A 27,095-nucleotide genomic window follows, 5' to 3' on the forward strand; every position below is an offset into this window, starting at 1 on the left:
CTGTTTATCTGTCTATCTCAAAAAATTTCACAGCCTAATCAGTTTTTGCAGAATGCTTGTCAAAGAATATGCTTGTTGCACAAAGACAATATGACTACTAATTCATTGTCTTTGCAAGTTGCCTAAGGAGAATCGACTAAACATTGTGTATTCTTTAAATTCATTTTTTAGGAACCTAACTTGCTATCTAGTTAAAGAACAAATTTGTCTTTTGTATTTTTAGAAGATTCTGAGAGTTAGGAGAGTATGCTCTTATCTTTTTCTAGACAATTTGAAATCCAGACCCTTGAGTCTTTTTCTTTGTTTGAGATTTGTACATCTTTAGCAAGCTTGCCCTCCCGAGGGGTTGAAAAACTCTTAAAGCCATTACGGCCGGTGTGAGGGGAACGACCTAAGTGGGAATGGCTAAACGCCAAGTACTCCAACCCACTATAAAATAAATGTGATTTGATGAAAATAAAGTCAATGACAGTGCTCAGGAATAGCTCTACTCCGTACCTTTGAGTATATTAAACCTTGGTTTTCAAGGCTGGGAGACCTCTTAATTGAGTTTATAGCTCGACGCGCCGAATGGATCCCTTACTAGTTCCAATTAAAATTAGAAGCTACCTGGTTCATCTCCGAAAGGGGGATAATATTTGTGCAAGAGAGATAGTAACTCTCCCAAGATACTTTTCATTTTGTGCCCCCATTAGCGTTTGGAGTCGGATAATACAATGTTGAGAATCCATTGCGTGAGACTCAACGGCCGTATTCTGATTACCTATTGGGTGTGTACTCGAGTCTACAAGCAATGGTTTTCTTTCCTCACCAAATTCCTTAGGGTTTGCATGTTGTGATTGGAGTCACTATACATACTACTTGTTTTCTGTGTTTTCATCCTTGAAACAAAAATTGAAATACCAAAATTAGAGAAGACAAGAAACAACTCAATGATTTGAAACTCTGTCCATGTCAGAAACTAGTCCATCCTAAGTTGAAACTATGTCCATGTCAGAAACTAGTCCATCCTAAGTCAAAACTCTATCTATGTCAGAAATTAGTCCATCCTAAGTTGAAACTCTGTCTATGTCAGAAACTAGTCCATCCTAGGTCGAAACTCTGTCTGTGTCAGAAACTTGTCCATCTTAAGTCAAAATTTTGTATCCTGGTCCAAAATCAGTCCATCTCAAAATTGGTCATACTCAGTTATCATACTCAGCAATCGAAAAAAATCAAAATTTCTAGGCTCTGTCCTATGAACAGTCGTACGAGTCTGATAATTTATTGTGCTGCACCTGATCCTGTCTCGTACGAGTCTTCTGATTTGTCGTCCTAGACCTGATCTTGTGTTGTATGAGTCATTTTAATCTGTCATCTTTTTGTGTATCCTGTGTCATATGAAACAGAACTACTCTGAGTCTTTTGTCGTCCTGCACATATCCATCTGTCGTATGGTATGAGACAACAACTCGTACGAAACAAAACTTTTGTCATCCTAAAACTATCATCCGGTTCAGAAAATCCTATCGAACAAGTCTCTGGTTTTGTCAGAACAGAACAGTCAAACTTGCCTAAAAATAGCTTATAGCGAACATAATACTGGTTATCAATTTTCCTGAGCATAAACAGATCAAGATAGTGTACCCCTGCCATTTGCGTTGCACGATTTGGTCGATCATATTTCAGCTAGTTCAATCAACTACCTATCAAATTTTAGTCACTTAGATAACATCTTATACAAGATAGATCGTTCTTGAAACCAGACCGAATCTTACACTACACTTAGAATCAACTTAGATAAACATCTTATACAAGATAGATCGTTCCTGAAACTAGACTGAATCTTAGTTGTTTCTCCCAAACAATACATTAATTGAACAACTATCTCTAAAATTGATCTTGACCTCTGCATCACAAACAACTTTAGGTCACACTAATCTATAAAAATGCCTACACAAACCAGGAGTTCTCGTAAGAAAGAAGCCAAAGGCAAAGGAATACCCTTTTCATACACCAATAATCCATTTTACAAAGGGGATCCACTCATTGACATGTCGTCGTCATCAGGCGAACCAATTTTTGATGAGCCGAAATCTCCCACTATATATGAGACAGAACACAATGATAGAAACAAGGACAATAATAACATTCCCAAAAATGATAATGATTCCTCATCATCAAGTGAGGCTGATGAAGACACTGAACCTCCAGAAAAAGAAATCCTTGACTATCAAAAGGACAAAGACTTTAGAAAAATGATGAAAGCTATCATGACCCGAGAGAAGGAAGACTATTTCTTAGAACTAGCAAAACAAGGTGCTAAACTTCCTACTGGATATGATGTTCAGACACTCGTTACTAAAAAGAAAGATTCACCTATACTCATGGTACACAAACAATTACAAGCCTTATGAATGGAGGTCATAGAACTAAAGAAAAAGGACAAGTCCCCAAAACAATATTCTCTAGAAATAATATGTCCCTTTTCATTTGACAAGAATCTATACATGCCTCCATTTCCCTCACGAGTGGAGATCCCAAAATTTGATAAGTATGATGGTACCTCAGATCCTCAAGATCATGACAGAGAGTTTTGTGCTGCCTGTATGGAGTTCATGCACGATCAAACGTACCTCATGCACCTTTTCCCAAGGAGTTTAGGGGGTCAAGCAATGGAATGATTCTCAAGTCTACCCAAAGGAATAAAAACATTCGAAGAACTAATCCAACTATTTTTACAACAGTACTCATACAACATTCGACATCTTGTGACTATGATCGAGCTTTGCAATACTAAACAAAAAATAGGGGAGCCTCTTCTTACTTTCCTCCAACGCTGGAGAAAGATGTTTTCTAGGTATTCTCGACCTATTCCAAACTCTGAGAAAATGGATATATTTGTCAACAACTTGGTCCCCGAAATGAAATATAGTATACAAATGCAAGTACACCCATCATTTAACAAAATGGTATATAATACCATTCAAATGAAAGATGTGCTCATAAACAAGGGGGATATCACACCTTGGAAAGAAACACAACCAGGATCTATCTCTAAAGAGAAGAACAAGTATTGGAAATTTGGCAAAGACAACAACAAGAATGTTGTTAATGATGGAGTAGTAGACACTATCAAAGCCAGCTCAAAATCCACAATATTCAACTTGGCTAGTGGTACACAAACACTTAAAGCTGCTGAGGCTGGAGCAGAAAATCCGCCAAAGAAAACAAAGGAATGGTTCAAAGAAAAGCCTTGGCTTTCCAAACCTAAGTGTGATTTTACTCCTTTCGAAGAATTGTATGAATCTTCTTTCAAAACTTTGTTGGAAAATAACTTTATAATACTACTAGATAAATCTAGACCATACGATCCTGAAGTTAAACCAAGATGGTGGAGAGAAAATGAATATTGTGACTTCCATCAGAATAAAGGTCATAACATAAACAATTGCATGAAGCTAAAACATGATATTCAAGATCTCATAGACGCTGGTAAAGTTGTTGTTGGGAATCATCTGACTAATGCAGATCATAAAGCATTTAAGGACCCTTTGCCTTTTTATGAACAAGGTGATTCTTGAAAGACCAAAGGAGGTGCCAAGTTAAATTATACTTATGCTAGTTAGGACAACATTATCAACATGATTGAGGCTTCCCACTCGGAATATTGCAATATGATTATAGTCCAAAATAAACCAAATGAATCACGATATGCAAGAGCTCTCACCCGTTCTCAAAAGAAAGTCACCCTCTAAGGAGCTAGTTCTTCTGACCTGACTCAAGCAGCATCAAATCCACCAGCCTTGCCAAACAAACAAAAAGAATAAACCTTGGACAAATTTAAAAGGTTAACTTCATCATCATCTTTTGGACATAGTGTCGTTGAATAGTTGAAAAGGACAAATGCTCAAATCTCAATCTTTGAATTGCTAAAAATCTCATTTGCTCACAAAGAGATCCTAGACAAAGCATTGCTCACCACCAACGTTCCAAAAGATTTAGACATTGATCGGTTTCAGTCTACGGTGGGTCATCTGACTTCACCTCACTATCTGACCTTCTCTGAAGAAGATGACAACTCACTAAATCATCCACATAACCAGCCATTGCATATTGAATCCATGATCCACAAACATAGAGTCAAATGTGTTTTGATAGATGGAGGCATGGGGTTGAATATCTATACTTACAGTCTGCTTACAAAACTAGGCTTCTCTGAAAATGTCATTGATCTTGGCAAGAAAATAACAATAAAAGCCTATGATGAAGAAGAAAGGACTTCTAAAGGTCTGGTGTCATTACCAATTAGAGTGGGACTGGTAGAGAGAGATGTCCTTTTCCAGGTTCTTAATATTCCATTGTCATATAATATATTACTGGGCAGGTCGTGGATTCATGAAATGAAGGCAGTATCATCAACATACCATCAATGCTTAAAGTTTCCTTATAACGGAGCTGAAGTCAGTATTCCTGCTAATACAAATGTTGTCTGTAACGCATTCACAAAAGGTGTAGATACTTTTGTGCCTCATAATAGGGCAGCCTCTCCAAATGCAGATCCAGAAGCACTAATGAAAGAATAAGAAAAGAGATTGAAGATTACAAATACCAGCATGGATGGCTACAAGATAGAACTGATACTTTCATTAGTTTCTCTCCTCCCATCACCAAAACAATTGGGCAAGACATCAGAGGCTATGAGAACACAAACTTTAGCTCTAAATACCATATATGATGGTCTCTTTGTACAGTCTTCTACCTCCTTGGTGGATGAAATAGAGGAAGATGTTGTTCTTAAATGGCTCTTTAAGGAAGATAGTCAAAATGAGGAGGTACAACATTATGATATTTCCTCAAACCAATATGGTCCTGGCTACAAAATGATTCAACACATGGGGTACTTAGGTATTGGTCCTCTGGGCAAACAAAAGGAAGGTATTACTAAACCAATTCAGCTACAAACCAAATCCACAAATGATAAGGTTGGACTGGGATACAATCCAAAAAAGACATCAGACCAAAAACATGTTTCTAAGTCTAAGTGGCAAAAAAGAATACCGCCTTTAACATTACAGGAAGTAGACACTCAACAAACAAAAACAGAGTGTAGAAAAGAGAAAGAGGAATCAACAGTCAAGAAAGAAGAAACAGTCAGTGCTCAAGCTTTGATGGTATCAGCTACAATAATACAGGAAGTTGAGGTCCCAAAAGATATAAGAGATGAAGTAGTAAGAATCAGAGAATTGTTTGCACCACTAAAAGTTCCAGTCACATATACTGGCAGGCGGCAAGTAGACGATTCAGAGACTAATTCAAACGAGTATGAATGGGGTCCTGACCACCTCTCAGACACATCCACTACAGAAACTCCAGAAGAGTCTAGCAATTTCATAGATGATACTCAAGAGCTGATGCACATAAAACTAGAGAATGAAATACATGAAACTAGACAAAAGAGACAAGCAAATTATGAACAAGGACTGAAAGAAGGAAGAATACTAGAAAGCTTCTTATCTATGTACCCCTATCCTAAAATAGAACAAATTAGGTATATCACTACACAAGAAGAGTTGGAAGCTACAAAATAAGAACTAGTTATCAGTCCAGAAGAAGCTGAATGGAGTAGATGACAACAAATCACAAAAACATCAAGATCATGTCAACAAGTGTGTCAGATACAAGTGACAAATGAACCACAACATGAAGGAACTTGTAGTATTAAAGATGTTGGTGTTGATACCATACATACACTTATTAAATTACTTGAAGAAGACTTAGAAACTTCACCTGATGACTCTGATGATAGTCCTATTCAGGACAATATCTACTCAGCCTCAAATCCTAAATCAGCTGATACAAACAATGAAAATCTATCTACTGATCTTATCACTATTAAACCATGATATGACATCTAGTCTGGCATAGTGAATGATGTTACAAGTATGCCTATCAAATTAGATCAACTAAATATTAACGTGAACTTTAATAATCATGATCTGACTCTTCCTGGTCTCGAGACACTTACGCAAGGTATTCTTTTGAAACTTGAATTTTTGATCCACCGTTGTGATAACAATACTGTGAATGCTCTTGAACCTATCTAGGATTTATCCTCAGTACATCCTGAATTGATTGACTATACTTTACAAAACCAACCCATGAATATACTTACTTTTGCCAATGACTATACGTTAGCCTATTATCTCAATGTAGTCGAACCTATAGATTCTTCCACCAGTGAACAGAGTGAAAATATGACTGAAGCGGATATCAAGTATCTTAGTCACAAAAACAAGAAAAATAAAAATAAAAGATCTGATGGCGAAAACCACATTGTGGTGGTATCACAATCTAAAAAAGAGAAAATAAAGGACGTTCCTAAAGGTGAAAACCACTCTAAGGCGCCTGAAGGTGAGATACTTGATATACTGCCAAGTCATTTCCAAGAAAGGTCCTCCATATTGATCGAGCCAACTCAGCCAATGAACATTGGGAGTCAAGAGACACCACACATCATTCATGTAGCTCAATCACTATCAGCAGAAGAATTGAAGGAGTTCACTTAGCTATTCTTAGAAAAGAAAATAAATTTTGCATGGACGTACTCTGATATGCCAGACTTGGATCCTGATCTCATTATGCACCATCTTTCAATTACACCAAGAGTAAAACCAGTTAAGCAAAAACTCCATAAGATGCACCCGCATGTAGCACTATTAGTCAAGGCTGAACTAGAAAAACTGCTCAAAGCTGGATTCATCAGAGCTATAGATTTTGCTGAATGGATTTCAAACATAGTACCTGTGTCAAAGGTAGACAAGTCTATCAAAGTTTGCACTGACTTCAAAGATCTTAACAAAGCATGTCTGAAGGATGACTTTCCATTACCAAATATTGATATGATAGTCAATATGATTGCTGGATATGAGATATACTCACTAATGGATGAATTATCTGGATACAATCAAATCAAAATAGCTCCTGGAGATCAAGAAAAGACAACTTTCACCTATGCATGGGGAACCTTTTGCTGGAACATCATGCCATTTGGGCTAAAGAACGCAAGAGCAACCTATCAAAGAGCAGTTACAACTATTTTTCATGACATGATGCATAAGAATATGGAAGATTATGTTGATGACACCTTAGTGAAGACTATGAAAAGATCAACACATATTCAAGAGTTAGGTCCTATACTTGACAAAATGGAAAAGTTCAAACTCAAAGAAGTGTGCATTCAGAGTGACATCTGGTAAACTACTTGGCTATATCATTTCAAAGAAGGGAATCGAGGTTGATCCTGAGAAGGTCCAAGCTATAATGGAAATGCTGCCTCTGAAGAACATCAGTCAAATGAGAAGTCTATAGGGACGTCTCCAATTCATCAGACGATTCATTTCTCAGCTAGCAGACAAAGCTCAACCTTTCACAAAGGTATTGAGAAAAGGAGTACTTTACAACTGGGATCAGCAAAGTGAACAACATCTTCAACAAATAAAAGAGTACCTGTCAAATCCACCGATATTAATGCCACCGATTCAGGGTAAACCACTAATCTTATATATATCAACAACTGATTCATCACTAGGGGCACTTCTGGCACAATAGGATGATAACAAAAAGGAACGAGCTATTTATTACATCAGTAGGACATTGGTGTCTTATGAAATGAACTACACTATAATAGAAAAAGCATGCTTGGTATTAGTCTTTTCATCATAAAAACTGAGACACTACATGCTAGCACATTCAGTCAAGCTAGTAGCCAAAATTGATCCACTCAAGTATCTTGTCAATAAGGCAACACTTACAGGAAGATTAGCGAAATGGGTCATGATCCTTATAGAGTTTGACATTGAATATGTGGAACACAAAGCCATAAAAGGATAGGTAATTGCTGATCAACTTGCTGAAGCTCCACTTGAGGACACTCAACCTCTACACATAGAGTTTCCAGATGAATCTATAATGCACCTTACTTAACAACCTTGGAAAATGTTCTTTGATGGGTCCTTTACCCAAAATGGTTCAGGTACTGGCATATTATTCATTACTCCTCAAAAGTATTCAATCCCAAAGTCTTATAAGATTTTATTCCCTTGCACAAACAACATTGCAGAATATGAAGCTTTGGTGAATGGGATAAAACTAACTATTGAATGGAAGGTTGAAGAATTATATATCTATGGAGATTCTTAGCTAGTGGTTAATCAAATCAATGATACATATCAGACTCGAGATGAGAAAATGATGCCTTACAAAAGAATGGTTGATGATCTTAAGAAGTATTTTTCTTTTGTATCATTCCAACAGATTCCTAGGTCTACAAATAGAGCAGCAGATGCTATGGCTACCTTGGCATCTATACCTAAGTTACAAGAGTCCAATTTTTGCTTTGATTTCCTGGTGGAAGAGTTATATTACCCCGCTTATGATTTTCCTGAGACCCAAATAGTCTGTTCTATTATTGGACATGACTCATCTCGATACAACCACATCTATTCCTATCTATGCGACCAAATTATCCCTATAAATCTTACCTGAAATGAGAAAAGAAACCTAACTCAAAACGCTTCGTGGTATGTTATCATTGCTAACGATTTATTTAGATGAGGTTTGCATGATATATTGGTTAGATGTCTAGAAACTGAAGAATCTAAATGTGCATTATCGGAAGTCCATGAAGGTATTTGTGGATCTCATTCGAATGGCCTTACTTTAGCTTGGAAACTACTACGGGCTGGATACTACTAGCCAGACATGGAAAAAGATGCCATAAAATTTGCTAAGACTTGTGAGAAATGTCAGCTTCATGGAAATCTCATACACACCCCGACAAGGGACCTCATACCATTTATTACACACTAGCCTTTTCTCAATGGGCCTTTGATCTCATTGCTCAGATATATCCTGCATCATCCAACATACATAAATTCATCATAACGGCCACTGAGTATTTCACCAAGTGGGTAGAAGTTGTTTCGCTCATTAAAGCAACCGGTAAACAAGTCACCTTTTTCATCCTAAACTATATCATCTGCAGGTATGAGATACCTTCATCCATCGTGACTGATAATGGAGGACAATTTAAGAATAAATATCTGGACGAGCTTTGTGAGAAATTCAAAATAAAGAAACACTGGTCATCAGTATATTACCCTCAAGGTAATGGACAAGCTGAGGCGTCTAACAAAAACCTACTGACTATCTTGCATAGAACAGTGAACAAATCCAGGAAGGATTGCCATCTGCAGCTCAATCCTGCACTATGGGCTTACAGAACAAGTATCAGAGCACCTACTGGGGCTACACCTTTCTCTTTGGTGTATGGGTCCGAAGTAGTACTACCTATTGAAGTAGAAATACCATCTCTAAGAGTTTCTTTGCAAGGTCTTGTTACTGATGAAGATCATAAAATATCTAGATTGCAAGAACTCAAATTGCTAGATGAGCGTCGACAAGTGGCATTTGATCATCTCAGAGTGTATCAGAAGAGAATGTCCAGAGGATATAACAAGAAACTTAGACAAAGAGAATTTCAGGTTGGTGACCTAATTCTAAGAGAAAATCCAAAAAATCAACAGTTTTGTGACAATAAAGGGAAGTTTGAACCCAACTGGCTGGGTCCCTACATTGTTACTACAGTATTCGGCTCTAGTGCCTATCAACTCTCAAACTCGGAAGGAGAAAAGCTCCGTGAACCAATTAACATAATCCACTTGAAGAAATTCTTCGCTTAGCATTCTCTGTGCCATCAACTTGTACAGCTGGAAAAAGTCCTAAAAAAAATAAAAAAAAATAAAAAAAAATAAAAAAATACGAAAAAATAAAAAGAAAGAAAATGCCCTGGTGAAAACCTAGTAAACAGGCACTTTGGTAAAAAAAAATGAATCTCTGCCAAGCAGGTGAAAACCTGGCAAACAGGCGCCTCTTGTACTCAAGCATTCCATCTATCAATGCAACGTTGGCATTTCCCGCTTTGATGCATCTTTGCTTTTGCTTGTACATATTTTTCAGTCACTTTCGTGACATCCTGGTTCGGTGGAACCCTCATGACTTGAAACTGATCAACGTCCTAGTCTCAGGTTAATTGACAAAGCACATTGCATATCCTAAGTAGTATAAACCAAGTCATCTTTCCATCAGTGAAACTTGGTCATCCACTTTGAGTCAGTCACCTGCCTCCTAACTACCAAAGAGTTTTTATCACTGAGTAAACAAGCAAAACAACATAATGGAAAACAATCACTAAACAGTTTGAGCTATGAATGAAAAATTTCTTTGTGTGTTGTCTTTTATATTGGTTTTTTATTATTATCCCTCTGAGTGACTCGAGGAAGTCTATTGTGACTAAGAGGGGCAAGGATTGGGGGCATAATGTTTTCTTTGTTTTCTGCTTGTAGGAATGATCCCAATGATCTGGAAACATATAAATTAGCTAGCTGTTTGTGATAAGAGCCTTCACAACAAGGTGAAATCGCCTCACATACCTCAACTCTGCTTATTTGTATGCTACAGGGAGGTCCATATCATTTCTTTGTTTGTTTTGAGGGAATTTCTTTATGATGCAATTCGGGTCCCTACGAAATCTATCCAAGGATATGAACGAAAAAAGGGTCATTGCAGACAAGATAATTAATATTGCACATTGAAAAAGAAAGGAACTCTAACCTGCCCGTTGTGTTCATTATGCTCAGTGATGAATCTTAAGTATTTTAAATCCAGTGAATAGGTTTAGGATGCATTTTGCATATCATTCTGCATTTTTGTGAATTTAGAGTGATTTCAATATGATAATAATCTCTTTATCTTCTAAATGAGAGCTGAAAGCATCATCATTTCTTATGCTAAGTGGTCTATTTATCATCATTTCTTCGATTGAGTACTTGTGTTTTGAGATGTTAGTTGCATACATAACATTTAATATAGCTTCATACATTTCATTATTTACTCATCTGCATTCATCTTATTGCATAGAAAAATGAAAACATTGCATTACTCATATTACTCAATACTCATTCATTTATTTGCATATGAAAAGAACCAAAAATAGACATCCATAATCATTTGCATTACATACATACATACTGAAAAGAAATGCATACATATAGAATAAAGCATATAAAAGACATCTCATAAACGAATCAACACAAGTACGATGAAGTCAAATCGGATCTCGTATATATATCATGTCAAGTCTAAAGGTACAAAATGATGTCGAATGACATATACAAACTCCCATCGGAGCAAGAATCATATAGGCTACAAAAAAATGGGTGTGTCTACAAAAAAAAATATCCGAGCTACAAGAAGAATATCTAGCTTTGAGCCTCTCCCTCATTGCCTGGTGGAGGAGGAGGAGCCCGATGACTAGGATCCTGTCGAGGTGCCCGATCTCCCTTAGAATGTGCCATATACTGAGAATAAGGAATCACTTGGTGCGCTACTGGAATTGCCATGCTGTAATGCCCCGCCAGAAACCCTAAAGGAAAACAGTACAACTAGGCCACTAAAAGGGCGTAATAAATTTTTTATTTTTTTTAAAAGAACAAGTGCACTAATTATAACCATTGCATGTCTAATAACATATCGGAAGACTAACACATGATTTCCTAAGGGTAACCAATGAAGATTAATTCATAGATTATATTAACACTACGGTTAATCCAATTGTTCAACTAATTAGGAAAATCAAATGCTTAAGACAAAAACTACACATACATCCATATTCCATAATGAAAGAATCAAAGTACTCCAATGCATTCATTTCTCATAGATAATATATACAAAAGATTAAGGCAACTGAAATAACAAACATTCCAATGATTCCCTTTTACAATATCCATAAATACATGGTTACCACAAATACCACGGATTACAAAGTTACAATATCAAGGCTACATAAAAGTTGATACAATGACCACAAGGTCTCAACTGAACAATTATCACGAACATGAGCTGGTACATGAAGCACAAACCCAGAAACACCAGCGAAGCCCTTCCTTGCCTGAAGATACATTCTAGAACATCCGATGGGAAGTGGCACTACCACCCGACCATGTGATCCCGAAATGGAACCACTTGACTGTGCTAGGAGATAGTAGAAAACCCTCAAGCAAGCAAAGTAAGACAAGTACGAAAGAACTACAAGACTCCGCAAACATCCATGTGACTCAAATCACAAACACTAGTGAATCTAAGGAGAGAGTGTCATCACATAGCTTAAGATGGATACCATGGTATAGCCTCCTAGGTCCTGGATCTTTGTCTTGGTAACCTCTCTTGGTTTCTGGCTCTAACTATGTCTCATGCAGACCCTACTAATCCTTTCATGAAGACAACATGGTAAGTTTTCCATTCCAGGCCTTCTTGTAACATTATGAGCCCTGTACAAGCACTACACCTATGCAGGAGGCACATTATCTTAATTAATTTTTATTCTAACCACCCCCTAATCAATTATTAGGTTATCACTTTTTATCTGACTTCCAACGGGTTATCCTGTCATCCACTTTAGGCATGACCCCCGCTCGAAAGCCACTCTCTCTCATAGGACACTACAGGAAAGGTCTCTCTACAAGAACTCTATGGTGAAATATACAACCATACCTAATCTTGACAAACCATAGGTGAAGGATACACAATCAATAACCAAATATTGACCATTTGGAAAAAACACACAATGGCTCACATAATTAAGGTTATACGTCAACACCTGACCAAGGAAATATAATAACATATGACACAATGACAACTCAACCAGAATTACAGTGGAATTTAAACTTGACTAAAAACACCATTTACACAAGATCCTAATATAGGCAATATTTTCTTAAAACAACAAAATGCATAAATAGCTTTCAAATTAAGATTTCCAGAAAATAAGAATTACAACTATATTAATACACTATTTAATAAGTCATAAACCTAATGTTTCATCTTCTCGTAGTTCAATTTTAGATTTTCTCTCTCTATCCTCTGACTCTATTTCTAAAGGATTGGGTGATCTAATTTTCTAAGAGTTTCACTAAGTTTAATCTACCAACTTTCATGAAATATATCATTAATGCATCTATACTTGCATGATCGTAATAAATTGATTGATATTGTGACTCTAGCTATTTCATAAATATAAATCTAGATCATTCTTAATCTCTTAAATCCTTTCAATAAAATATACTAGATTTGAGCCTACCTCAAGAAACGCGATCCATGGATATTACGATCCTTGATAACTTCAAACTATTTGCATTCCAATGCTTTCCACCTTGGCGCTCTTCTATCTCACGAGATCTCTATTCTGAGTCCTTACCCTTTCTATATTTTGAGAATTTCTCTGATAATAATAAAGTAATTAACACTCATTCAAGAGTGTAACCCCTAAGTTCGACACAAAATCGGAGATGATCATCATTGACGTTTTACGACTTGATTGTAAACATATCAAAATCTCCACTATTCAATTCTCCCTAATCTCTTGTCACTCTTCTACGTTCTTGCTCTCCTCTATCTTGCTCTCTTTTTTCTTTATTTCTCTCTGCTCCAACTTGCTATTTTCTATCTTCCTCTATATATTTTCCTACCTTCTCTTCTTCATTCCATTCTCTAATCCTTCATTGCATCTCACCTCCCCTTCTCTTCCAACTTAATGGTCTATATATAGGGTTGTCGTCTACCTTCTTTCCTATTTTCGGGATATCTCTCCTAGTGGTGGATTGATTCTAAATGACACCACTCATGGTTTTATTGCAACATAATAGTCCTAAATGGTTTTGAATTCTTATGTGTTCACCATGCAAAGTTATACGTTAACTTCTTATTTGACACCACACCTCTAAAGTGGTTAAGTCCATATTTATAGATTATCCATGGGGCTTTTAACTCCAAGACTAAGTCTATTTTAGTAAAAATAACTTCCTAAAAACATGCAAAGTTAACTAAATTCAAATATGCACGTATTGTTTTCTAAGACCAAAAGTTATGAATGCCTACCACGTACATGGGTTGGTTGACGTGGTTCATGAGAAACCAAAGTTGCAACATGATTTGTTAGCATATTTAATGGACTAGGAGTGGTAGTCGATGGTGTTTACGCTTTCATAAATTCAAATAACTTATCTTTAAACCCACCTACTACCATGAAGGATCTGCAACATGGTTTATCCTTTAAACATGGTTTATACTCCATACACCTGCATGCACACATGTTTAGGGAGATTGCAATGTGGCTTATGTGACTTGCAACATGGCTTTCTTAGCATTAGACTCCATGATTCCTAAGTTGTAACATGGAGTATGTTTAATCACAAGGGAAGAGTGGTCGGTGTTTAACTTCCAAGTGGTGTTTGGTTTAATGGAAAGGGAGAGAGGTGGTCAGTGGTAATACCAACCTCTCCCTTTATATATATATATATATATATATATATATATATATATAATTTCAAATTATAGACATGCATAATCAAAAACATAATATCTTGAATTGACATGATTATCCAATGATAAAGTAATCATTTAAGCATAATTTAAAAAAAATACACATAATTAAAGGTCACCCTCGTGCCTATAATCTATAATCCTAATTCACGTATATGCCAATATTCATAAACATGTTTTTATGAATAATTATGTTTGTATTATAAAACAATGATCGTATAAATTTAATTTACAAATTCAACTCAAAATATATATATATATATATATGTGTGTATATATATATATATATGTGTGTGTATATATATATATATATATATGTATGTATGTATGTGATCGAGTCCGAATCTACATATAAAATATGTATAACTATAGTATAATTTTGAAAACCAAATATTGAATATAGTTTCGATAATTCACATGAAGGATGTTAAATCATAGAGTCACTATTTAATTCACATTATTAGCAATTTTTCACCCTTCATAGACAAATAAAATGTAACATGCAATAATTAAAATCCTTAAACACACAAACTGAGCAAACCTCAAGCAATTACTCATAAAAGGTCAAACAACAAAATACGAAGGTCGAACAAACTGATAGGACGACCAACTGATGACACTCATATGAGTGTAACTGAATAAAATAGGGTCAACTACTATCTCCTCCACTTCCATCAGAAAATATAAGGCATGCTCAGACCTGTGAAGCTAGGTGGAGACGATACCCCGTACCTACCCGGTACTTGTACTTGCAATATCGTGCATCACCAAACCACACATGCATATATACATTATAGAAAACATGACATACACACCGATGAAGGAGAATCATGATGTTTGCTCTCACTGAAATGAGTGAAGGAAAATTGTCCCCTTGCATCCAATACACTCGCAGACACACAACATATAATTCCACATTGCATAGATAAAGTAAAGTGTCAGTACATAGCAATAATCCATGAAATGCCATAAATCACAAGTATTGAAATACTGCAAATAAATTATGCATCTCATATCCATATAAAGCATGAAATAATGTCATATAAGTCTGAATAACAAATCATGGTAATGTATCCACTGAAAATAACCAATAAAATAGGAGTCCAATGAGTTCAAACGAGTAGGGGTACTACACACGCTATATGCTGCGACATAGTAGGCTGCCCTGTTGTTCTGATGCAAAACCTCCTGCTGGAGGGTGTCTCACTCCGCTCTCATCACCACAAGCTAATGATCACGCTCTGCTCTCAGCTCAACCAACTGCCGATCTCTCTCAGTCCTCACCTCTGCAAGCTGCCGATCTCACTCCGCCAGCTGAGTCTGAGCCACTATCAATTGTGATTGTAGCTCTGCAAGATGTGCTCTCATTGACCATCCTATGTCTATCCCCTGCTCTAGCGCTGACTCTCCACCTCCATCTCCACCTCCAGTACCACCCTGCTCCTCCCTCCACTGCCAGACCTATCTCAGAGCTACTCGCTCCTCCTCAGCTCCACCCAATCTCACTCCTACTTTCCCAAGGGATCTGCCCTCACCCCTCTGCTATCCACCCTTAGCTAGAACCTTGTTGCTACTAGCACCAAGATCACCACCTATCTCCCTCAGAGTCTCGAATCTCTGTCCCTATCCCTATCTCTGGCCTTGTCTTGGACTCTGTCCCTATACCTATGCGGGGGCATCCTCCTCAACATCCTCAATGCGCGATGCCTACTCACCCAAATCAGTAAATCTAGGAAAAGGATGCTGCTTGAACCACTCTCTGTACTGGGGCAATACCCTTGCATCCACAACATCATCCATATAATCCCATCTAAGGCACTGTAGACCAGTTAGCTCCTGCATGGCCAAGGCATAAGATAATCATGGAGACCATCCCTATCTCTCGTCATCCGCATAACGTGCATACACTGTATACTCCTGTGAGACCCCCTGAGGCCGACCATACTGCCTCATCACTCAAGAAATGATGAATCGCTCCATAATGGTCTGTGATCTCCCAATAAGAGGACACGTGATAAAAAGGTCCCTACGGACTAGCTGCCAGTCATCCCAAGGCTCCAAACCTCTATATGGTCTCCACACTACGGCTATCAAATCGTCTAACTGTCGCTGCCAAAAATCTATCTTGCCCAGATGGGGCTGCATAATATAACTGACATACCTATATATAATTGGCTGCCTGAGCTCTCTACTATCATCTACCACCGACAGACAAATGAGAAGATGCTCCCAAGCCCAAACTTGTTAAATATATACATCTGCGGCCATGCTCTGACCATCTCTATACACGATCTCATGCATCTCGCGATACATGTGAGCCATCAAGCAAGAACCCTAGCCAAGCCTTTGAGGAGACTCCATCAATCTCATCAACATCCTGCCCCAACCATACTGGAAACCCTGCTGCCCTCTATCTGGCGTCAAGAAACAACCAATGAATCCTGCTAGAACACACGCCAGAGGAAACTCCTCACTGTATCTGCTCATCAATATGTCGCAACTAATGGAATGGGTCAAAATGTTAGGATCTCTGAAGACATAACTCACTGCCTGTAATCCTGGAAGGTGTCATGAATCATAATCCACCTTATCCCCAACAAAAGGGATATGGAATATCCTATATACATCCTCGGGAGTGATAGTCAACTTCCCCACTAGCAGATGAAAGGTGTTATGCTCTAAATGGAAATGCTCTACCAATGCTATGAGAATTCCATGATTCACATGGATATCTGGCAAACCAAGAAGATGAGTCAAACCACATACATCAATATAAGCCTGCTCAACCTCAGATAAATGTCGAACTAACACCATAGTAGGAGGATAAATGCATCTAAAGAGCACAAGAGGTAATCAAACTTGCAAAAACCCAACAACGAAGCATCATAAAACATTCCAAATTAGCCTATAAGAGAAGTAAAACATCAAGCAAATCCAACTAAGTCAAATGCAAAATCAAAATTTCACATTTAGACCTTCAAAAATGCTCACTGTCTCCTGAATGACAAAACATAGAGGGACAAAATCTTGTATGAGTCAAGAATAGCTCTTGTATGACAAAACAATCCCAAATGACAAACTATTGGCTCTCGCATGACAAAATGGTCTTTTTACAGACATGTCGTACGATACAAGGGTGCATCTTGAACGACAATTTAAATGAATTTAAATGAAAAAAGAAAATTTACCAGTTACTCGTACGAGACAAAATCCCATCTCTCACGATAAAATGTGAAACCCGACCCTACACATGCGAAAAACTTGAAAAATGAGCAAAAAAAATTCAAAATTGAAAACATAAAGAGGCTTAAGATCGATCACTTACCGTTGGCTCATAGTTTCAGGGTTGATTATGATGTCTTTGGTGCTCGAATCGATGCTGACGAGTAGGGACCACCATTTTCTCCATAGAAGGCTTTTTGAATTTTCAAACTTGGAGGGTTAAAATGATTTGAAAATGACACTTTTGTCCCATATATAGCCAAAAACCTAATTTTTCAACTTTCTCCGATGGACATGAAAATTGTACCCTTAGCTAATTTGACTGTTCTGATTCCATTTTCGGGATCGAAATTGAAATTTGAGATCATTTTTCTAGTCAATTTCATAATTTGGACCGCTTAGCGCTCTTTTCATCAAATGCTCATTCTTTCTTCAAATTGCGCTCAATTTCAATTCTACACATCAATTCTACACATCAACTTTATGATCAACTCTGCGCTTAACTTATCAATCAGTGTTGATTCTTCAAATATTCCTTAGGATCAATTTGCACTCAAATAACTTATTATAGCCACACAATTGCCTATTATGTACCCTAGCTATCTTTCAATTTCGCTCCCGAGGGGGCATACTCACGACCTTATGACTTCACATCTCACAAGTTGAGAACATTTTTTTTCAAATCTTCATCAAAAGTCAAGCAAAATCTTTTTTAACTAAAGAAAATCAATTCTCTTTGCTAAGGGGCATCTCAGCTTCATCGCTTCACATCAAGTTGATATCTCTTGATTATCTGAATCGAATCAATCGCTAGGGGCATATCAGTTTCATCGCTTCAAATCAAACTGATATTTGTCCTTCATCTAAATCAATCTCTTAACGTTAATCAATTTCATCGCTTCACGTCAAACTGATTATTTGTTTAAACTCAATCAAAAGTTTAAAGAGTATCTTTGATCACACTCAATCTTAGCAAGTGTTTAGTATTCGTTTCTTGATCAAGCTGGACAATTTATCTTCATCGTGTCTTGATCAATCATGTTCAAGATCAATTTTTATCATCACTCACTGCATCTAAGTTCAATCAAGTTCTAGATCAGTAAGATCCGCTTCTTGATCAATCAAGTTCAAGTTCGGTATCTTTTGTTTCTATCGTTCCTCAGTTCAATCAAGTTCAGGAACGGTATCGCTTTAATTAGACTTCATTCAGCTTTGTCGCTTCAAATCAAGCTAAACACCTTGCTCTTCATCTAGTTTGTGATCATTCAAGTTCAAAACTAGCATCTCCTAGACATCACACATTCTTTGAACCAATGCCCTGCTCGCACATTAATTCAAAGAGGGGCAAATCTAATACCCTAAAAATGGTCATCTAAACCATGGGCCCCTAATCTCGACAACATCACCAAGGTCCTAACCAAAGGCAATTAAATCAATCTTGAGCACATTATTAATTCTTTAATCATCAAATATCACATGGGAAATCAATTACTCAATATTAATTAAATATTCATTTAATTAATTGAATCATTTCCAAGAATATCATTTTGATCAATTATCCCATTTTAATTTATTAAATATCCTTGTATATTTAATTAATTAATAAAATTGCCATTTAATCATGCAAAAGGAATTAATTTATTACAAAAGAGGAATTAATTACAAAACAAGAGTTGAATTGAAATTAAAATAAAAGAATTGAATTGAGAAAGAAATCAAACTTGAGATATTATTTCTTTTTCTAAATTTAGAACTTGAAATCAGAAAAGCAATTAAATTGAATTATTGAATTATTCTCTAAAATTGGAACTCAAAGTTTTTCAGAAAAAGAAGTTCAGTTTCATTGAAAAGACTCTTTTCTTGAATAAATAAAAGAATTATCTATTTTTATCACAAATGCATGGAATTAATTTATTATTATTTCCAATGCAACTTGGACTTCTAATTTGAATATATTTCAATTAAACTATAATTGAAATCTATCTCAAGGTTAACTTAACCTGATTTCTCAATTATTTTCAATTAATCCTAAAATGAGCTTTTCTCTTGGTAATTCTCTATAAATCCAATCTTCAACTCTCATTCCAATTTACCCCAAAGATTTTTGAGAACATGCTTGGAGATTATTATCATGCTAATTTCGTTCTGGAGTCATTGAAGATTATTGTGCCTTTTTAGATTATTTGCATCCATTTTACTCATCCATCTTACATCCATTATTGCTTGAATTGATTATTTTCTTGAATTATTCATCCATCTTGCATCCATATAGTTAGTATCATATAGATTAAATCCTTCGTCTTGGTGCAGTCTAGTCACTGGTATTGCTTATAACAATCTGAGAGCAATCTTATACTCACATCTTTTAGAAGGCAATTAGTCGCTTTGTTATGGTTTATTACTTATTGATTATTGATTACTAACCATGTAAATAATGACTTAATTGAAGTGTTGTGCTTGCAGCTACAAACCATTTTTTCATACACACACATAGATCTCCTTCAAAATGAAGCTAGAAGCGGACATCCTTACTGATTCAGACATTCTATTCTTCCATAAGAAACCAAAAAGCCTGTCAATAAATAAACGCATCCATGCAGATGTCTATATATATATGTACATATATATGTACATATATATGTATATATACATGTATATATATGTATGTATATGTATATGTACATATATATGTATATATATGTATATATATATATACATATACACATACACATATATGTATATATATGTATACATATATACATATATATGTATACATATATACATATATATGTATATATATGTATACATATATACATATGTATATATACATATGTATATATACATATACATATGTATATATATACATATACATGTATATACTTATATATACTATATATGTATACACATATGTATATATATACATATGTATATACATACATATACATATGTATATATACATATACATATACATATACATATACATATACATATATATGTGTATACATATATATATATATGTATATGTATATATACATATGTATATATACATATACATATATATGTGTGTATATATATATATATCTATATATATGTATATATACATATATATGTACATATACATATATATATTTATATGTACATATACATATATATATTTATATGTATATATATATATATACACACACATATATATGTATATGTATATATACACACACACACATATATATATATATACATACATATATATATATATATATAAATTTAAATAAGCACAAATTAAGAGTAAAGAGGAGAGCAGAGATACAACATGAAATGCCAAGATTTATAAGTACTACAGGAAGCTAAGATGACAAACATAATTATCTAAACCCATAAGCATGATCCAGAAAATAAAAAAGATGAGAGGTTTTAGTGCCGAATTGAGTAAGGACAAACGAGCTAAAGAGAGAAAACCATAACTAAAGCTAGAGCATAAATTAATTAAGCATCCATAAGTCTTATAAAAGATAAGTCTGAGATAAGTCGAAAGATAAACTATAAACCCTTAAGAGTTAGAAGGTGGTGGTAATAAAAACCCACGACAATCCTGTCTATCTATCCCGACATCTCCTTTCCCACTCCTTAGGAACCCTTTCTCCTGAGTTGGCCGAAGAATTAACAGGGTTGGAAATAGGGGTGGAGGGGATACCCATGTCATTTGGGATCACTTCAATATTTTCTGCTTCCAAATAGTTAGCCAACCACCTATTACAAGCTGGTTTCCTAACTTGCAAAAGCCACATGAGAAAGAATAAATTCCTTCGCCTAGTCAGGTTATAGGCTTGAAAGGTGGTTGAATCCTCAATTATCAAGATTGGATATCTAGGCACCTGATTGTTCATCTGAATGAGGATGTCATAGTCGCATGGCTTCAGAATAGTGAGATCCTCATTGATATTGACCATCACCCGCTCCAATTCTCCTAGCAGTTCCTTCTTGAAGACCTTTTTACAAAGTTTAATTACCACATTCTTGTCATTTTGAAAATGCATAGCCACCACCAAGAACATCGTGGCAATGTTAGAATTGGCCTTGGTGCAGTCTACACTCAAAATGTATTCATCCCCAAGGATTTTCATGACCGCCTTGATGACCAGGGGATTCAGAAAGACCAAAATGCCTTTCAATATTTCCTCCTTAATTTCTCCTACAAGAGCCATTTACTGCTTGAGCCCTATTAATCTTAGTGGAGTATCCATACGAGCTTCAAGACTTTCAGATAGCCAAGAACTCAAACTAGTCTTAACTTATATAAAACAAAATTAAAGGCGTCAAGAAATACAACTCATCTTTCATGAAGAGGACTAATAATCGCTAAAGGATGTCAAAGGATGAAGGGTCTAGGTACAACTTAAGCAATCTCCAAGATCAAGGTAATAAATATAGTCACTACTAGATGAGCGGGTTTCTTAGCATTAGCTGGCTATCACGACAAGGGAAGTCACATCAACAATCCCAAGTGTGCCGCCAAATTGGATCAAATTGAGGGATTTTTCTGACAATAAGATGTCCTGATAAATATATCGACCAACATCTGCCTGCCCCTAAAAATATGGCAAAAATCCAAAGATAAATCTTGCCATAATCATCCCTACAATAATATATATATTTCTAAATATCAAAGTGTCATAATCCTTTATACCTATCGATATACGATATATATATGTATATTAATACATATACATCCATGCATATATATATATATATATATTTATATACATGTATGTCTGTATATATATGCATATCCATATATACATATATATACCAATAGACGTAAAGTCTTATAAGGCTCCGAGAAAAGAATGTAAAAAGAATATATATGGAGATAAGAACTTCATAATTTTTCCCAAAGGTCTACAATTATAATCTAAGAGATCGAGAAGAGGAGTGAGCTAAAAAGCTCACATAACTATCCAGGATTTGAGAGATGCTAGAAACTATGTGTGTGAAAAGTGGATAAATATCTGCAAGCTATAAGACACAACACTTGAATTAAGTCATTGCATGCATGGTTAGACAGATATAATCATGAATATGAAAACCATAACAATTTGACCTATTGCCTTCTAAAAGATGCGAGTATAGGCTTTCTCTCATATTTTTCTAACAAGTACCAGTGACTAGACTACATGAAGATGAAGGATTTAATCTATATGAGCATGATATTAAGCTAAATGGATGCAAGATTATGCTAGATGGATGCAAGATTATGCTATATGAATTAAAGAAATCATAATTAAACTAAATATGCAAAAAGCTAAACTAAGATGCAATAATTTCAAAAACATAATATCTTCAATGACTCTAGAGCAAAAACTGCATAATAATAATAAATCTCTAGGGTGTTTTGAATGAGAGATGAAGGCTGAATTTATAGAGACTCAAAAGAGAGACCGATGGTCAAGATCGATTAGCAATGAGCGGATGAGACTCCTCAAGAAAAAACACAATTTAGGATAATTGAAATAATTGAGAGATCGGATTCAGTTAACCTTGAGATAGATCCCAATTATAGCTTGATTGAAATGCATTCAGATTATAAGTTTGAGTTTGCATTGGAGATAAAATTTAGTTGTTTCTGTAGGATTTGAGAAATACAAATCCACAGAACCCAAAGAAACCTGCATGCAAGAAACCTGTCACAGAGAAAGAGAGAGAACGAATACAAGGGTTTTGGCTCTGACAAAGAGAAAAGATTTATTATCAAAGAAAAATGAATCAAGAGAATGAATAATACAAGAGATCAATCCTTATAAAGGAGATCAACACCAAAAGGAAAACCTAACCCTAAGGTGTGTGCATTTAATAATTAAATATTAATTATTAAATGACTAATATGTGCATAAAGGGAAATCTTAAAAGGAGAGTAAAGTTAATTAATTACTTTACTCTAATACCCCCCCTTAAGATGAGCTACAATGCAGCTACAAACAATGCAGAAGAAAGCAAAGGAACTACAATGCAATAAAGAGGGTCCCGGCAACAAGGCCTGATCAGGTACCCGAATACAAGAAAATCTCTATAAAGCGGAGTAAAGGAGAAAACCCTGTGGGAAAAAACTCCTCTCCAAAAAAAGATACAGAAACATGCTGAAAAGAAAACATGAAGGAAGGAAGGCCTCATTGAGACCCCCCAAGGACAACTTCCTTCACCCCAAGCATGGAGCGCAACTGAAGATAGCGTGGAGATGCCAAAGGTTTAGTGAAGATGTCAGCAACCTGCTCCTCTATAGGAATGTACTCCAAGATGAGAGAACCATCCTGAATCAACTACTTGATGAAGTGCATGTGGATTTCAATGTGCTTTGTCCGCTGATGCTCCACTAGGTTGCGAGAAATATGAACAGCACTCTGATTGTCACACCAAAGAGTAGTGGGACAATCTGGAGGAAACCCAAACTCTGTCATCGACTGCCGAAGCCATAAAACCTCCTGACTAGCTAACACTGCTGCACGGTACTCAGCCTCTGTAGATGATAATGCAATAGTAGACTGCTTCTTGCAAGACCATGTAATAGGACCAGAACCAAGGCAAAAAATGAAGCCAGAAGTAGACTTGCGATCATTGACATCACCAGCCCAATCGGAGTCAGTGAAGCCGATGATGTGAGGGGATCCTGAAGTGTAGTTAATGCCATAATGAGTGGTGCCCCAAATGTACCTCAAAATACATTTGGTTGCTTGCCAATGGCTCTCATGAGGATCATGGGAGAACCGAGAGACAAGGCCAACCACAAAGGAAAGATCAGGATGAGAATGTGTCAGGTACAACAAACTGCCAACCAACTGCCTGTATAAAGTGGGGTCTACTTAAGGAGTAGAGCAAGTGGAAGACAAAACAACACCTGACTGAAATGGAGTGGGGGCAGACTTGCAATCAAGCATGCCAAATCGTTGAAGCATATCAAGAGCATACTTCTCCTGAAATATGGAAATCCCATCTGAAGACTGAATAACTAGTAGACCCAGAAAGAAGTGCAAGAGACCAAGATCTGTCATCTCAAACTGCTCCATCAAATCTCTCTGTACACTCTGAATCATAGAGGATGAGCTACCTGTAAGAATGAGATCATCTACATATAGCACAAGAATCAAAAGATCACCCTCCTGAGGCTGAATATACACTGTGTGATTGGAATGATAGCGTGTGAAGTGAGAGGAAAGCAAAAAGGAGTCCATCTTCTCATACCAAGCCCGAGGGGCTTGTTTGAGACCATAAAATGAACGTCGAAGTTTGCAAACCAAAGAAGTGTTCTGCACAAATCCCTAAGGCTGCTCCATATAGATCTCCTCATGTAGGTCTCCATGCAAGAAGGCACTCTTCACATCCATCTGAAACATTGTCCATCCCTGTGAAGCTGCAAGTGAAAGTACTAGGCGTATAGAATTCATCTTGGCGACATGAGCAAAGGTCTTAGCGTAGTCAATACCCTCTACCTGACAAAACCACTTCACAATAAGACGGGCCTTATACTTATCAATAGAACCATCTACAGCATACTTGGTACGATACACCCACTTGCACCGAACCAACTTTCTTCCCTTAGGAAGAGGACAAAGATCCCAAGTATGATTCTTCATCAAAGAAGAATACTCCTCATCCATGGCCCTATCCCACTCAAGGTGTCCTGTTGCCTCTGAAAACTTTTGAGGATCATCTGAAAGGGCATGACTCAAAAGACTAGAACCAGATGTCTGAGCACGAGTGCGACTAGTATCTGAAGGATCACCTGCCAAAGAACCAGCTGCATCAACAGTATCACGGGCCCACTTTGGCAAAGACGGAGCAACTGGTGGTGGTGGAGATGGTGGATCATCATCTACATCATCCTCAAGAGATAAGTAATCCTCAAGAGATGAAGAGGAAGGAGTAGGCAATGAGGGAGAAGCTGGTGATGGAGAATCCATCTGAGGATAGCACTCATCAAACTGGACATCCCGCTGAAACAGGACTTCTCTGGAATCAGGATCAAACAACCTATATGCCTTAACATCCTCACAGTAGCCAACAAATATGAGTGGTCGGCTCTTCCTCTCCATGGCATTCCGCTGAGCATCAGGAATAAATGCCCAAGCCTCACTACCAAAAACTCAGAATGTAGAAACATCAGGCTTGACATGGGTCCAAGCCTCCTCAGGAGTCATATGTCGCAATGCCTTATGAGGCATCCGATTCTGAATATAATTGGCACAATTGACTGCCTCAGCCCAGAATGAAGAACTCATAGCTCGAGACTGTATCATACAATTTGCCATCTCGCGTAAGGTTTTGTTCTTTCTCTCAGCAACACCATTCTACTGAGGGGTGTAAGGAACTGTAAACTGATGCTGTAAACCATGCTTAGTGAAAAAATCTCTGAAAGCCTGATTTACATACTCCCCCCCATTATCTGTGCGTATCCGCCTGATAGAAAGTCTAGATTGCTTCTCCACAAATGTCTTAAAAATCCTGAATGAGTCAAAGACATCAGACTTGTACTTAAGAAAGTACACCCATGTACGTCTGGAGAAGTCAACAATAAAAGTGAGTACATAACGGGCCCCTAAAAAGGAAGGAGTCAGAAAGGACATAAGATCACTGTGTACCAACTCTAGGGCTGCCCTAGCACGAGAGGCTTGACCCTTAGGAAAAGGATCTCGATGATGTTTGCCAAGAACACAACCATGACATACACCATCCGTACAAGAAATCTGTGGAAGCCCAATCACAAGTGCTTGTGTACTCATCTGCTGTAGATATCTGTAATTGACTTTGCCAAAACGCTCATGCCAAAGCCTGCTCACTGAATCTGCATGTGCTATAAGAGAGGAACCAACAATGTCTGAACTCTCAAAGCCATCAAAACTATATAAGTGAGATGCAGAATCCACACTCCCAGTAGCCACAACCAAGTCAGGATCATGAAGATCTCGAATAACCACATCATGAGGTGAGAACTCAACTGTCTTACCAGAGCGAGAGTGGCAAATCTGATAAACGGATAGAAGGTTTGTCAAAATGTTAGGAATGAAAAGCACATCTTGAAGACAACCACCATCCAATGAAACAGTACCAGAACCCTGAACAGAAAGTTGTGCTGAGTCACCAACTACAATATGTCTAGTGCCGGTAGGGGCAAGAGCAGTGACCAAATCCTCTGTGTGTGTCATATGGTGAGAGGCACCAGAATCTAGAATCCAAGTGGATGCGGAGGACAATGCTCGTGCAGAAAGAGCATGACCTTTCCCTGTGGGCTGTGAAGGAGGCTGTGGTGCACTAATATTATGCTGTTGCATGGCTTCCTCCAAAGCCTCTAAACGTTTCCAACACTTGGAAATGGGATGTCCTTCCTTGCCACAAAAACTGCAAGGATCACCTGATTTCTTCTTAGTCTTGGAGGAAGACTCACCAGACTTTGAAGATTTGCCCCATTTAGA

This window comes from Cryptomeria japonica, chromosome 9, assembly GCF_030272615.1.
Source record: "Cryptomeria japonica chromosome 9, Sugi_1.0, whole genome shotgun sequence".
Taxonomy (NCBI): domain Eukaryota; kingdom Viridiplantae; phylum Streptophyta; class Pinopsida; order Cupressales; family Cupressaceae; genus Cryptomeria; species Cryptomeria japonica.